The 14,236-nt window shown below is 39.7% G+C and overlaps 1 protein-coding gene across 9 annotated transcripts in view; it reads right to left on the bottom strand.

Annotated features, from left to right (window-relative positions):
* b3galt1b (UDP-Gal:betaGlcNAc beta 1,3-galactosyltransferase, polypeptide 1b) overlaps positions 1–14,236 on the bottom strand; it is a 106,425-nt gene that overhangs the window by 23,967 nt on the left and 68,222 nt on the right. For 7 of the 9 annotated variants that reach the window (XM_048535363.2, XM_048535364.2, XM_048535362.2 and 4 more), the window contains 2 exons: positions 7,694–7,907; positions 1,751–1,885 (listed from right to left, as the gene is read on the bottom strand). The gene's annotated coding sequence lies outside the window, so the exon portion shown is untranslated. Of the gene's footprint in view, positions 1–1,750; positions 1,886–7,693; positions 7,908–9,429; positions 9,562–14,236 lie in introns of all 9 variants that reach the window. The other 2 variants (XM_048535367.2, XM_059647337.1) reach the window with 2 other exon arrangements.

Genomic DNA, 14,236 nt, shown 5'->3' with positions numbered 1-14,236 from the left:
TATCAATGAGCCTGCCGTGGGGAACCTTATCAAATGCCTTGCTGAAGTCCATGTACACCACATCCATGCTCGACCCTCATCAACCTGTCTCATGACCTCCTCAAAGAACTCAATAAAATTTGTAAGGCATGAGGTGCCCCTCACAAAGCCATGCTGACTCCCTTTAATCACACTATGCTTTTCCAAATAGTCATAAATCATATCCCTCAGAATTCTTTCCAAAACCTCGCTGACCACAGACATAAGACTGACTGGTCTGTAATTTCCAGGGATTTCCCTATTTCCTTTCTTGAAAAGAGGAACAACATTTGCCTCCCTCCAATCTTCCGGTATGACTCCCGTGGAGAGAGAGGAAGCAAAGATCTTCAACAGCGGCTTAGCAACCTCCTTTCTCGCTTCCTGGAGCAACCTAGGATAAATCCGGTCTGGCCCTGGGGACTTATCAATCTTAATGTTTGCCAAAATTTCCAGCACATCAACTTCCTCAATCTCGATCTGTTCAAGCCTATTTCCCTGCTCCTCAAAGTTCTCATTCACAACAAGGTCCCTTTCCTTAGTGAAAACCGAAGCAAAAAACTCATTTAGGGCTTCCCCTATCTGCTCAGACTCCATGCACAAGTTCCCTATGTTATCCCTGATCGGCCCTACCTTCTCCCTGATCATTCTCTTATTCCTCACGTATGAGTAAAATGCCTTTGGGTTCTCCCTAATCCTTCCTGCCAAGCCTTTCTCATGCCCCCTCCTGGCCCTCCTCAGTCCACTTTTGAGCTCCTTCCAAGCAAGCCTGTAATCCTCTGAAGCTGTGCTAGACCCTTGCTTCCTCCACCTTACGTAAGCTTCCTTTTTCTTTTTGACGAGATGCATTTCTGTTCCCATCATCCAAGGATCCTTAATCTTACCCCTTCTTACCTGTCTCAGAGGAACAAATTTATGCATCACTCGCAACAACTGCTCCTTAAACAGTCTCCACATGTTGTGCCCTTTCTGTGGAACAATTGCTCCCAATCTGTACTTCCCAACTCCTGTCTGATAGCATCATAGTTTCCTTTTCCCCAGTTAAATATCTTCCCCTGGTAACTGCTCCTTTCCCTTTCCATGGCTATGGTAAATGTGAGGCTGTTGTGGTCACAATCGCAAAAAAGTGTTCTCCCACTGCGAGATCTGACACCTGTCCTGGCTCATTGCTGAGCACCAAAATCCAAAATGGCCTCCCCCTCGTCGGCCTGTCCACATACTGAGTAAGGAAACCCTCCTGAACACACCTGACAAAAACGGCTCCATCCAAACCATCTGCACTAAGGAGATTCCAATTAATATTGGGAAAGTTGAAGTCACCCATAACAACAACCCTGCTACGTTTGCACTTTTCAACAATCTGCCGGCCTATGAGTTAATGCCCAGGATTAACAGAAATAATCCAGATGCAGATTAACCAGTATTTTACAAAGATCTAGCATAAAATTCTTTCTTTTGAACTCTAAGTACACCCCAGGATTTATGTGTGTCTTTCTAATCGTTTCCACTTGATTTTATCAAAACTGTCTCTATAATTTTAGAAATTCAATAGGTCTGAGGGTCATATAGTCAACTCCCACTCTAGTTCTTTTTCATTCTTATGCTAACTATGAGTCAATATATCAGCAATACACACCCCCCCCCCCCCACTACAAACCTGCAATAATTTCCATTTATGCAGCATCTTAATTTTGGCTTCAGGCAGGGAGAGACTGAGCATGAGGTAACCACATACCTTCGTAATATTGGTAGATGACAACCTTCTGAATAACGTGTACTTGTTTTCTTTACAGGTGTATTAAAAGCAAAGATCCATCCATCAGGAGGGGCAAAGAATCTAACGCATGAAGTGTCTGACTCAGAATTCAGTCTGCATCATGAAGAAGAAAAATAGTTAGGAAGACACCCTATATTCTTTTAATTTCACTGCCAAGAATAAACTGCTCCATCTATCAGATCAGAATGAGTAATGTAACCCTGGCATTGAGGCATTAATTGGTAACAGTGACTGCCTTTAGCAAAAGTTGCTGAACTTCTTCAATAACATGAGGTGAACTAATTTAAATCAATTACTGGCATTTCTATCCAAAATCATAATCAGTAGCAGATTGCGTACTGACCTACTGACACCCAGAACTTAAAATCTGATGACAGAAGAAAGTACAAAGGCAGAATAGAATTATTCCAAGATTTTCACTTTAGCTACTTTCACATGAGATGCTATAGAGAAGGAACTTGTGAAAATGCAAAAAATACTGCTATGGCACCAGATGTAGGTGAAAAAAACAAACAACACTGTTACCTTTAACATGGACTAGGCTGAAGCAAAAAAAGATTTTTTTTGTGGCTGCTCAAGGATGCCATGCAACTGTGCTCATAATTTCAATCATTTAACAATACTTTCCTACAAGGCACTTTAATAAGTCTCCAGCCTAAATGTTGTGCAGTTTTTTGGAGGAACTTATCTAAGTAGCAACCATTCACCTTCTCTCCAAATGTACAATGGACTAGTGTATTACCCGGGCACTCTTCATTGTTGTTTGGATAACACATTTTTCCGTAGCTCCAGGAATACAACAACCAAGAGATGATGCGACTCATACAAATGTACTCCTGGGTTGTAAAGTGCAATTACTACACACTGGCAACAGGGTTTCAATGATTTTGTATATTTCTTATTCCAGAATGTCCTTTCCAATTTGTAGGAAAACGCTACGCACTTCTAAATGCAGACAAATGGGTGGGTCACAAGTATTTGAATCGGCACAGATAATTTTTTTCTGTTATGTGCACATGGTTGTAAATTTTACACATAAGAACGTAAGAAATAGAAGCAGGAATGGGCCATCTGGCCCCTCGAGGCTTCTCCCTCATTCAATAAGATCATGGCTGATCTTTTCATGGACTCAGTTCCACTCATCCACCTGCTCACAATAATCCTTAATTCCCTTACTGTTCAAAAATCCATCTGTTTTTGCCTTAAAAAGCATTTAACAAGGCAGCCTCAACTGCTTCACTGGGCAGGGAATTCCACAGATTCACAACCCTGTAGGTAAAGAATTTCTTCTTCAACTCAGTCCTAAATCTGCTTCCCCTTATTTTGAGACTATGCCTCCTAGCTCTAGTTTCACCTTCCAGTGGAAACAACCTCCTTGCTTCCAACTTGTCTACTCACTTCACAATTTTATATGTTTCTATAAGATCCACCCTTATTCTTCTAAATTCCAATAATTATAGTCCCAGTCTACTCACTCCCTCTCATAAGCCAACCCTCTCAAGTCTGGGATATCAAAGTGTGGAGCTGGATGAACACAGCAGGCCAAGAGCATCAGAGCAGCAGGAAGGCTGACATTTTGGGCAGAGATCCTTCTTCAGAAAGATTTCTGGTTGGCTTGATGGACTGGGCTGTGTTAACAATGCTAGAATTCACATTCCTGTATATTTCAGTGCTGTGAAGTCAGTTCTTTTTTGGTAATACCATGGGTATAAGGATTGTTTTGATAAAACCCAATTTAACTGTGCAACCAACACCATGCTGTTCTGCAAATAGATAGATGCATGCATTAAACATTTTTACCTTAGCTTTAGCCTCAGACTTTTTCCACAGAGGATTCATGAGACACATCATATTCGTTATTCAGGAACTAGCTCATCTGTGTTGAAATCCAGGTTATAAACTAAGCCTAATTATAGAGAGGCTTAGTGTTCGGCTCAGATATAACTCCTCGTTATTGGAAGAAAACAATAATACTATATATTATCTCATACTCCATACAGGAGACATTTATTAACTAAAAAAAAGTTTTATTTAAATTAAAATTTAAACAACAATCTTAGCAATTTTGGCAATTTATCAAAAAAGCATAGTTTGAGTAATTGCGAGACATTATCCTACAGCAACTAAATACCTCTGCAAAAAAAGGCATTTTGTGATTAACTTGCAAGTACAAATATGAGAAGATCTAGGCTGCAAAATTCCTAAATTTTGCCCCTAAACCAGACATGATTATCCCAGATTTTCTAGAACTTTCTATTTGTAATTATGAATATCACAAAGCTTGATTAGCCCGTGCTTGTTGCTCATGGCAGAGGCAGCATGCAAGCTTTGGTTTTAAGCTTGTTTACATGAAAGCCAGTCTGTACTTTTAAATGGTGGTGAATGGCTACAATAGGTGCTGGAGCTGGGGGCTGCAGAAGAAAAATTGAGTAAGAACAACATTAAGTGATAACACAACATGAAAGGGAGTTCAAGGTATTCTGATTCCACATCAAACAGCTTGGCCAGGAGACACTCCAGACATACTTTCAGAAAACACTGGGAATATATAGTCATGACAATGAATACTGATCAATCCCAGAAATATGCCAGACACACCTGCATATCCTTAAATCCACTGAAGTGACAGTGTTTGCAATCATTGCACCGGCAAATGACCAGCAATGGACAGCAGCAATGTTGAACCAAGGATGCTTAAACGTAAACCTTCTCATCAGATCTCAATTCACACTCAACCCACCGTCTCTGCCCAGATAGCGTTTGCTGACATTGTTTCTCCATCTCCACCCTATTTACCACAACCCTAACCTTGTACACTTCTCCTTTCAGATATCCACCTGGACAGGCAATGGTGGAAGAGAATCGTTAGAAAGAAGCTTCATCACTCTATCCTATATCCATCAGAGCAGATACTGAAACTGCTCAAACTTGACAGAATACCTCAGATCTGCACATGTTGAGATACTAGGCTCAAGTGGCTTGCAGTCTGGGAAAGGGGCAAGGAAAGTGCAGATGTCAACTCACCAGAGGAAAAATCACCTGCAAATCCCTGCAATGAACAAATTAAGGTTTTTGGTGGTGTGGCCTACCGAAGGCTGTGAGGTATGCAAGCTGAAATGCCTGTTGCTTTAGCATACCTGCCAAATGGCTTGGGGTCACTATCAAGGAGCATGGAGGAGTCAGGCATGAGACTGTACAAAGAACTTAGAACTCTATCTATTTAAATGTTGAAATCCCAAAGTATTTTACAATCAATTGCTTAAAATATAACTATTCTTGTGAAGTTGTGTGACTTTTTAAAATTTCATTCTTTCATCCCTGAGAAGGTCAGCATGGTTTGATCTGAATGGCTTGCTTGGCTGTTTCAAACGGACAGTTAACCATATCACTGTGAATCTGGAGTCATGTCTAGGACAGACCATATAAAGCTGGCAGCTTTCTATCCCTAAAGGACATTAGTGAATTACATGTTTTCTAATGACAGTTTCATGCTCATCATTACTGAGGCTAGACTTCTGCCCTAGGTTTATATATTGAACGCAAACTCCACCAGCTGCCATTGTACTATTTGAACCCATGTTCCTGCAGCATTATCCTGTCCTCTAGATTACTAGTCTAGCGATATTACCATTGTATCCCACAGTAAGGATGTTTCTGCTTGTACTGCAATGAAAACTGAGAGATCAGACATCAGGTGCTGCATCGTGCTTGGGTCCACAAATTTGTTATTGTTAAACAGTGAATTGGGCTGTGTTCACTAGTATAGTGGTTGGGTAGGCAATGCCAGAGCAGTCAAAAAGGCTTTGCTTGCTGGCCTTTCCTCTTCCTCCTTCAGTATCTTTTCCCATTCCTCCACAGCTGGTCACAAGACATCTGGTGGCAAGGACTACGTGCTTACAATGTTGAAGTTGTGTGCATGCAGCAGACCACAATGACATTCGCTCTGATGACGACGTCAGGGCTCCCTCAGAGTAGACCAGAGAGTTTGAAACCATGACTTCAAAAGCAATTCATTAGTTTGTTCATTTATATCTAGTGCGGGTGGATGGTTTTCATTATTTCCATTCTGACCACGTGCATGAGGGTTAACCACCAGAGTCACAGTCAACGGCTTGGTGGTGAGTGGACAGTATTGTCGTACAATAGCTGCTGTTTCATTTGGTGAAGTGGTTCAAATGCAAACCAGCCATGTTGAATGATTGAATGCTTTACTTCCCTGATTACTGGAACATCACATATCTTCCTCTGACCAAGGTAATTTGTGAACCAATTGGGTTTCTAAAGCAATCTGCAAGTTTCATCATTGCTTTTAATAATAACAACAACTTCAAAAACTAATGAATTCCAACTGCCAGAGTTGATTTGAATGAAGTCTAAATTAGTTGATGAGGCCTTGAGGTTTGTGATCCACTAACATGATTTCTACATAACCATAACCCTGTGCAATCAGTGCTGGAATGTGAATTGGTGGAGAGGATGTCACACTGTAATTTAGACATCAAGGCCATAAGACATAGGAGCAGAAATTAGGCCATTCGGCCCACGGAGTTTGCTTTCCCATTCAATCATAGCTGATAAGTTCCTCAATCTCACTCTCCCGCTTTCTCCCCATAACCCTTGATCCCCTTGATAATCAATTTTTTGAACTGAATTTAAAAAAACTTTTTGATAGAAAATGTAATTTTTTTTACAAATAAATCAGGAAATAGAGTTATATCTTCAGGGCTCCTGGCTTTGTTTAGTCAACTGTCACTTTTTAATCATATTGTTTACAGTTAGCTATTATTTCTGGCTCATTTTGCTTTTTATTCCAAATGGTGACTATCACTTAAATAAGTATCTCACTAATTTGTTTCATGTTGCTTGGATTTTCATCTTCATAGCAGGTCAACAAGAGCAAGGAAATTTCCTGGCTTCATCTGCCCACATCGGGAGAAAGTGTCCACAAAGATAGGGTTTTCATTTCTAGGTGGCTGTTTGTGAATGCTGTCAGTCCAGCCAACTCCAGAAAAGAGGTGTGAAACAGCCACAAGGGCAGCTCAGTCCTGAAGTGTCCTGTGTCAAAGGTTTATCTTAGTGCAGGAGGACTTCTTTCAAATTAAGATGAGAAAAAAGATTAAGGTCCTCCCGCCTTCACCCTTCGAGCTTCCTCCTCCTCCCTAAGGTCCTCCTGCCTTCACCCTTCGAGCTTCCTCCTACGCCCTAGGCCCCAGCCACGTCAGCTCATGGTCCCTCACTGCCCCATTCTTCTTGGCCTCTCCCCCCACAACTTCTCACGGTCCCCACCCAAGCTATGGTGCCATATAGAATCACGAACCTTAGAGAAGCTATAAGGCTGCAAAGAGCATTTAAAAAGACATTCATTCATAATGTTGCACTTTCAGGCATTTGGAGTATTGATGACAGAAATTGCAAGCAGTTGAAATCCTTTTTCCTTGTGTAAATAAACATTGTGACGTTGATAACATGGATTAGAGAGCCAGAGTAGTCAATCAAGCAATATTTCCCTAGGGTTTAGCTATTTCAACAGCGAATGGTTTCCAGTTCTCTCAGCCAAGAATACGTGATGACAACTTTGTTTCAACTACTTGTAATTTCTGCTCATGAACACATTAAAGGGCCTAGGTGATTGACACATTCCTTACCCTGTTGTGAAGAAAGTATTTTCTTTAAACAAAGTGAAAAGTATTGAATGAATCACTTTTTAAGAAGCTATTTGATAAAACATTTGTAATTATACAGTTCATTGGTTTTATACAATATGTACATAGGTCTGGAAGCACAATAGCCTGGAATGGAAGAGATGAGGGGTTATTTGGTGGCGAGGTGGGGAGGGGGAAATATCATGCAAACACAGCATAGTTTGTTATAGGAGGTATGGGTAAGATCTTTGAAACTTACCTTTCAAAAGGTTCTCTCATCGAAACTAGGGTTCACAACACATCCAAGGTGCTGTGAATTACAAGTCCTTTAAAAGTCGGCCTCAGTCCATAAAATTTATAAATAACTGGAAACTGGTCATGAGTCTTGAAATCTGTGCCGGGTGCCACTTTCACTCCTCCATGGAGTCTCTCACCTCCATGAAAATCCAGCCCAAATGGAAAATATTGAGAAGCTGCAAGTTATAAAATTATATTAGATCAATGATATAAAAGTGCCATTTTATTCAAAATGACAATTTCACTATCAACATGTACTGAAGAATGAACTTATACAAATTAATTAAGTCACATTCATATCCTACCCTAAGTTATAGGTTTAGTAGACAGTCTTAACATCCTGTAAAGATGTAATTCTTCACATTCATAAAGTGGCCACAATTCTTATCATATAATGACATGCTATGCCCTTCCATTGTCAAAGGGAAAGATATTGTTTTGCAATAATTTTCTCCATAAATCAAGTTTGAATTACATTTCAGAAACAAACCAGGGTGTTTTGATTTAGCTTACTTCTACTCACCAGAACAATATTTTCACTAATTAGTAATACCTTTGAATAATTTAAGTATGCAAATTTTACATGTTTTAGCATTTATTTTTTAAAAAAGTGACCTACAAAGACAGATGAAATTAGGAGAAAAATTGTAACTATTATCTTATTCAGGTATAGGACTTAATTTCTCTAGCTTTTTATTTTTCATAATCATAGTACTCATTTAATTCCTCTTAATCTAACCTTTTGAAGATGTATTCATTGTCCTAAAAAGGCAAAGATTAGTCCATCTGCAATATTGCAGATTTTCATTCAAGAAATTTGAGCCACTCAAAATCCAAACTTTGATAAGAAAATAAGGCTTGTATTTGTATTGGGGTTTCCATGACCGCTGGATATCTTAAAACTACTTTACAGCAAAATCAAGTAATTTTCAAGAGAAGGAAGCACAGAAGCTAGTTTGTGAATAGCAAGCTCCCATAATAGTAATGTGATAATGATGAGGCAATCACTTAATGTGACATTTATTGAGAAATAAATGTTAGCCAGGATGGATACCTCCACTGCTCTTCTGATAAATAGTGCCATTGGGATCTATTCGGTCCACCCGAAGAAGTAGACAGAGCTTAGGTTAGAAGTCTTATCCAAGCATAAATCAAATGAGGTATTGGCCATTTGATCCCTTGAACTTGCTTCAACTAGATTAAAGTGGATCTTCTACCTCAATGTTACATGCAACACTTGCCCCATATCTCTTGATATCTTTAATATCTATAAATCCCTCAATCTTTGTCCTGAATATCCCTTATCCTTTAACAAGATGAGGGTATCTGACTAGGAAACATTTATTGCCCACCCTAATTGCCTAGGGGGCAGTTCAGAATCAACCACATTGCCGTGGGTCTAGAGTCACTTGTAGTCCAGTCGAGGTAAGGATGATAGTTTCCTTTCCTAAAGGACATCAGTGAACCAGATGAGTTTTTCCAACAATGAACAATGGATTCACTAGACTTGTAATTCCAAATATTTTTATTGAATTTAATCTCCACCATCTGCCATGGCAGGATTTGAACTGAGTCCCCAGAATGTTATCTGGGTCTGTGGATTAACAGTCCAACGATAATACTAGTAAGCCATTGCTTCCCGCTGTATACTTAAGAATTGAATGTCAATCCTGTAGGTTTGTGAATTCCAAAAATTACCTCGATGCTGTGTGAAGAAACTCTATCTTATTCCAGTTCTAATCGACCAACTTTTTATTCTGAGGCTCTGTCCCCTCGTTCCAGACTCCCAAGTCAAGAGCAATTTCTTTTGTGGATCAACCCTGTCAAGGTCTGTAAGAATTTTATATACCTCAATGAGATCAGCTTTTATTCATTTAAACTCCAAGAATATAAGCTCAACCTCTTCTCATAACAACCCAGCCATCCTTGGGATCATTCTGATCAAGCTTTGTTGAACACCAAAAATAAAGTTGTTGGAAAAGCTCAGCAGGTCTGGCAGCATCTTTGAAAGAGAAAACAGAGTTAACATTTCAGTGACCCTTCCTCAGAACACTGGACCCGAAATGTTAACTCTGTTTTCTCCTTCACAGATGCTGCCAGGCCTGCTGAGCTTTTCCAGCAACTTTGTTTTTGTTTCTGATTTACAGCATCCACAATTCTTTTGATTTTCGTTGAACACCATCTATTTCAAAAGTATATTTTTCCTTTGGCAAGGATATTAACATCGCACACAATTCCCCAGGTGTGCTCTCACCAAGATTCTGCACACTTGATGTAAGGCATTTTTACTACTGTATTCAAATCTTCTTGTGCTAATGGCTAACATATCATTGACTTTCATTATTGCTTTCTGCACCTGAACATTAGTTTTCAGTGACTGACGGACCAGGCCCCTTCGGACATCAACACTTTTCAATCTCTCAATATTATTTACAAACAAAGTGCAGGAGTAAGCCATTCAGTTTTTGAGCCTGCTCCATCTTATATTGCAATCAGGGATGATCTGATTATAACCTCAAATCCACACCCCTTCTGTAATATGATTCTGTTTCTAACGCCTTTTCAGGAAGAGAGTTACATACATTCATGACTCTGAGAACAAACTGCCTCTCATCTCTGTTTCAAATTGAAAACCCCTGTTTTGTTTTAAATGATTACCCCTAGTTCTAGCTTTGTCTATAAGAGAAAACATCCTCTCCACAACTGCCCAGACAAGACACCTCAGAATTGTATATGTTTCAATCAGGTTGCCTCATACTCTTCTCAATTCCAGCATATATAAGCCTAACCTGTCCAACCTTTCCATTTAGGATAAAATGTCCAATCTAGTAAACCTTTGAAAACTTCCACCAGTTTATATCCATCCTTGAGTGAAGAGACCAATGCTGTATAGAGTGCTCCAAATGTGGTCTCATTAAGTCCATTCAGTATAACTGAATCATAACCTACCGTACCTTGGCATTCAATTATATGCGCAGTACATAGTAACATTATAATCTTTATCTTAATGACTTGCAGTACCTGCATACCACCTTTTTGTGATTTAAAACTAGTAAACCCAGATTCCTGATCTTCTCAGAACTCTGCAATCCTGTAACATTTAGAAAATATCATTTCTTCTTTCTCCCATTATGGGCAATTTCCCACCATACGTTTCATTTGCCACATCCTTATCTACTCTCTTAACCTATCTAAATCCATTTGTAGTTTCATTATCTCCTCATCATAACTTTTTTCATTCCTTATCTATGTGTACATCAGCAAATTTACCAGTCATGCTTTCTATCCTTCCATTCGAGTCACCTGTAAAACCTGTAAGCTTTTGAGGCCCCAGTCCTGGTCTCTGTGGTGCACCACTTGTTACCACTCGCCAACAAGAAAGTGATTATTCATGAGTACTAAGTTTCCTATTGGACTGCCAACTTTCTATCCATGTCAATATATTACCCATGACATCATGAGCTTTTAATTTCTGCAATAACGTTTGATGCTACAGCTCATCAAAAGCCTTCTGAAAATCCAAGTACAATAGATTCACCCTCTTATCCACACAATGTTACTTCCCCCAAAAAGTCCAGCAAATTGCTTAAACATGACCTCTCTTTTACTAAATGATGTTGAATCTGCCTGTCACATTGAACTGTTAAAAATATAACCCAAGTATCAAATACGTTACTAGCGTCATGTGCCCCTCATGCAAACATGTTCACACTTTCTTCTCCTCTATCTCTTGCATGCCATGTCTCTCTCACGCTCTGTCTCTGATTCATGTGATTAAAGACACCAGCAGATGGGTTTAGGAGATAATTACTTGGATAACCAAGGGAGAGTTCATCTGTAAAGGAAATCTGGCAAATCAAATGACTTCCAGATCAGTCAATGGACCAACTATCAGGTTTAGCAGGAAAGGCATTCTCTGAAAATGACATCTAAGAGATAAAATGTCCTCCAGAAAAGAATGATTTACAGCCAGAATCAAGCTTACCAAACTCTCAAGTAAAAGATCTACCAATCTTCTAAATCAGAAGAGAAATTATTCATAGGTTACAGAGATTGTAGAATCCCTACATGTGGAAGTAGGCCATTCACCGCATCGAGTTCACAGCAACCATCCGAAGAGTATCCCACCCAGACCCTCCCCTTATGCTGTCCCTGCATTACCCACCTTAGGAACTATGAGCGATTTAGTACGGTCAGTCCAGCTAATCTGGAAGAATTTGGAAACAAATACAAACTACGTGAATTTGTGAAGGCAGAGACTTTGGGGCGTTTATATGTGTACCTGAATATATAAATGTTAGCCATGGGGAGATCAAAACAAAACTTGGGAGGAGATGTTGTGTAAGACAATGATTCTGGAAGAGTTAATGCTCAAACTGCAATGAGGTTCATCCAATATAATGATATCACACAGACATTAGCTCAAGAAAGGATCCAGCATGATGTTCCACTGGAGATGGATATGTAAACTCTTGTTCCTGATAGTCTTGGTAATTATGCCGGATTAGTCAATACAATTTGTACTTAGTACTATCACAAAATAAACTACTTGTGCAATTATCCCGTTTTGGTCACCATGTCAAATTTTCCAGTACCAAATGCTGAAAGCTTGTGCTAAAGAAGTTTTATATTGTGGGGCACAATCACCGCTTTCTATCTTTCTTAAAAAAAAGGTAATCCTTCTTTCTATGCTTTGTACGTTTTCAAATTAACAATAATAGTTTAGGCAATCCCCAGTGGACAGTGTAAAAAGTCAAGTAGCCAATAGAAACATATAAGCAGAAACTTAAAGATGTTCAATGAAAATATTATTCCCAGGCATCCTATAACCATTTAAAAATCTATCCCTTTAAGAAACTAAATAGGGGTTGCAAAAGAAAACATTCAACATAAGCATGGAACACAGCTTCCTCTGGGCCATAATGTTTATGTGAGAGTTGGCATCCAGTGAATCTAATTAAATGTTTATTCGAGGACTGCCATGTGCACCAATCTCCACCTCAGATCCCAGGTTGAAAGAGGAAGGACCCCATTATAGAGGGCCCACCACTGGCAATCTCTGCCGTGGAAAGGTAAAAAGTCATACCAAGACATATCCAAGTGGTAAACAGAGGCAGAGAATATGTAACAGCAGCCCAACTGCAAAATACTTCCATGCCATTTAAAAGGCACAGAGTTGCAATCAACCTTTTCAGAAACAGCATGACACATGTCTAAGGCAAATTGAACTTGAACCTGGAGCTTCTAGCCCAGAGGCATGGGCACTACCATTGCAGTACAAGAGCCCTTTTAGTTGACAGCCATATTTTGTAGGAACAGAGAGAAGCAAAGCTGAGATTTAAGCTCTCAACCTCCTGTTTACTAGGAAGGTGCTTTAACTCATTGAGTCACCACTTAAATGGGGCTGCAAATGAAAATTTTCAACACAAACTTGAAACATGGCTTCCCCCAGGGGATAAAAATTGCATATGGCCTGGCGCTGAGTAAATCTACTTAACTTTCTATTGCATGAGATTGCCACATGAAATCCTCATGCCAGATATCTGATGGAAAGGGGAATACCCACTTATATTGGGCCCTCCACTGGGAATCTCTGCCACTGGAAGGCAGGATGTTATATATCCATGTGCCATCAAAGGTGAGGTGGAGGACCGTGTACAGCAACAGTCCATACAGGAAAGTCAGTGTTCTCATATCTTTACACTCTTCAGATGGAGGGAAATAGAAAATCATGGGTTAAGTAACATTCGTGATACACAAGTGGCAGGCAAAGATGATCTCCAAAACAAAAGAGTATAACTTTCTTTCCTTAATATTCAACATAACAATCACTGAGTTCCCCAATGTCAAACAGCCTGACAGTTACTAAGAAGCTACACCAGCCCCCATATAAATATTGTGGCTACAAATAAAGGTCAGAGATTGGGAATTGCGTATTGAATAACTTGCCTAGATGAGTTTAAGTTCAGTAACACTCAAGAAGGTTGATACCATCCAGGACAAAGCTGCCCACTAAACTGACATCCTATCCACCATATTAAATATTCACGCCCTCCACCACAAATCCAACAATGGCAGCAATATACACTATACATAGGATGCAATGTCAAGTCTCTGCTGCTAACCTTTTGAATCTGTGAACCCCATCCCTGAGAATAAGGGCAGCAGATGCAATGGAACATCACCACATCCAAGTTCCCTTCCAGTATGTCAGCCTGGAACTATATTGTTTTCAACGTCACTGGGTCAGTACCCTGTACTGCTTTTCTAATAGCATTGGGTGTACAGAGTCCCATTTGAATGTAGTGATTCAAAAGGCAGCTTTCCACCATTTTCTCAAGGGCAATTACGGAGAGCACACTGACTCTCACAATGTGCCGAAGAGTAATTAATGAAAAAGTCACAAGTTGATTAACAGAATGATGGACCACAATTTACAACTTCTTTATATCAAATAAATTCAGTTGCCTTACAAGGGACAGAGAGGGTTTTATGTATCCCACAA

Source organism: Stegostoma tigrinum, chromosome 7 (genome assembly GCF_030684315.1).
Source record: "Stegostoma tigrinum isolate sSteTig4 chromosome 7, sSteTig4.hap1, whole genome shotgun sequence".
Classification (NCBI taxonomy): domain Eukaryota; kingdom Metazoa; phylum Chordata; class Chondrichthyes; order Orectolobiformes; family Stegostomatidae; genus Stegostoma; species Stegostoma tigrinum.
Note: the sequence above shows the minus strand (reverse complement) of the source record. Positions and strands in the feature narration are given on the sequence as shown.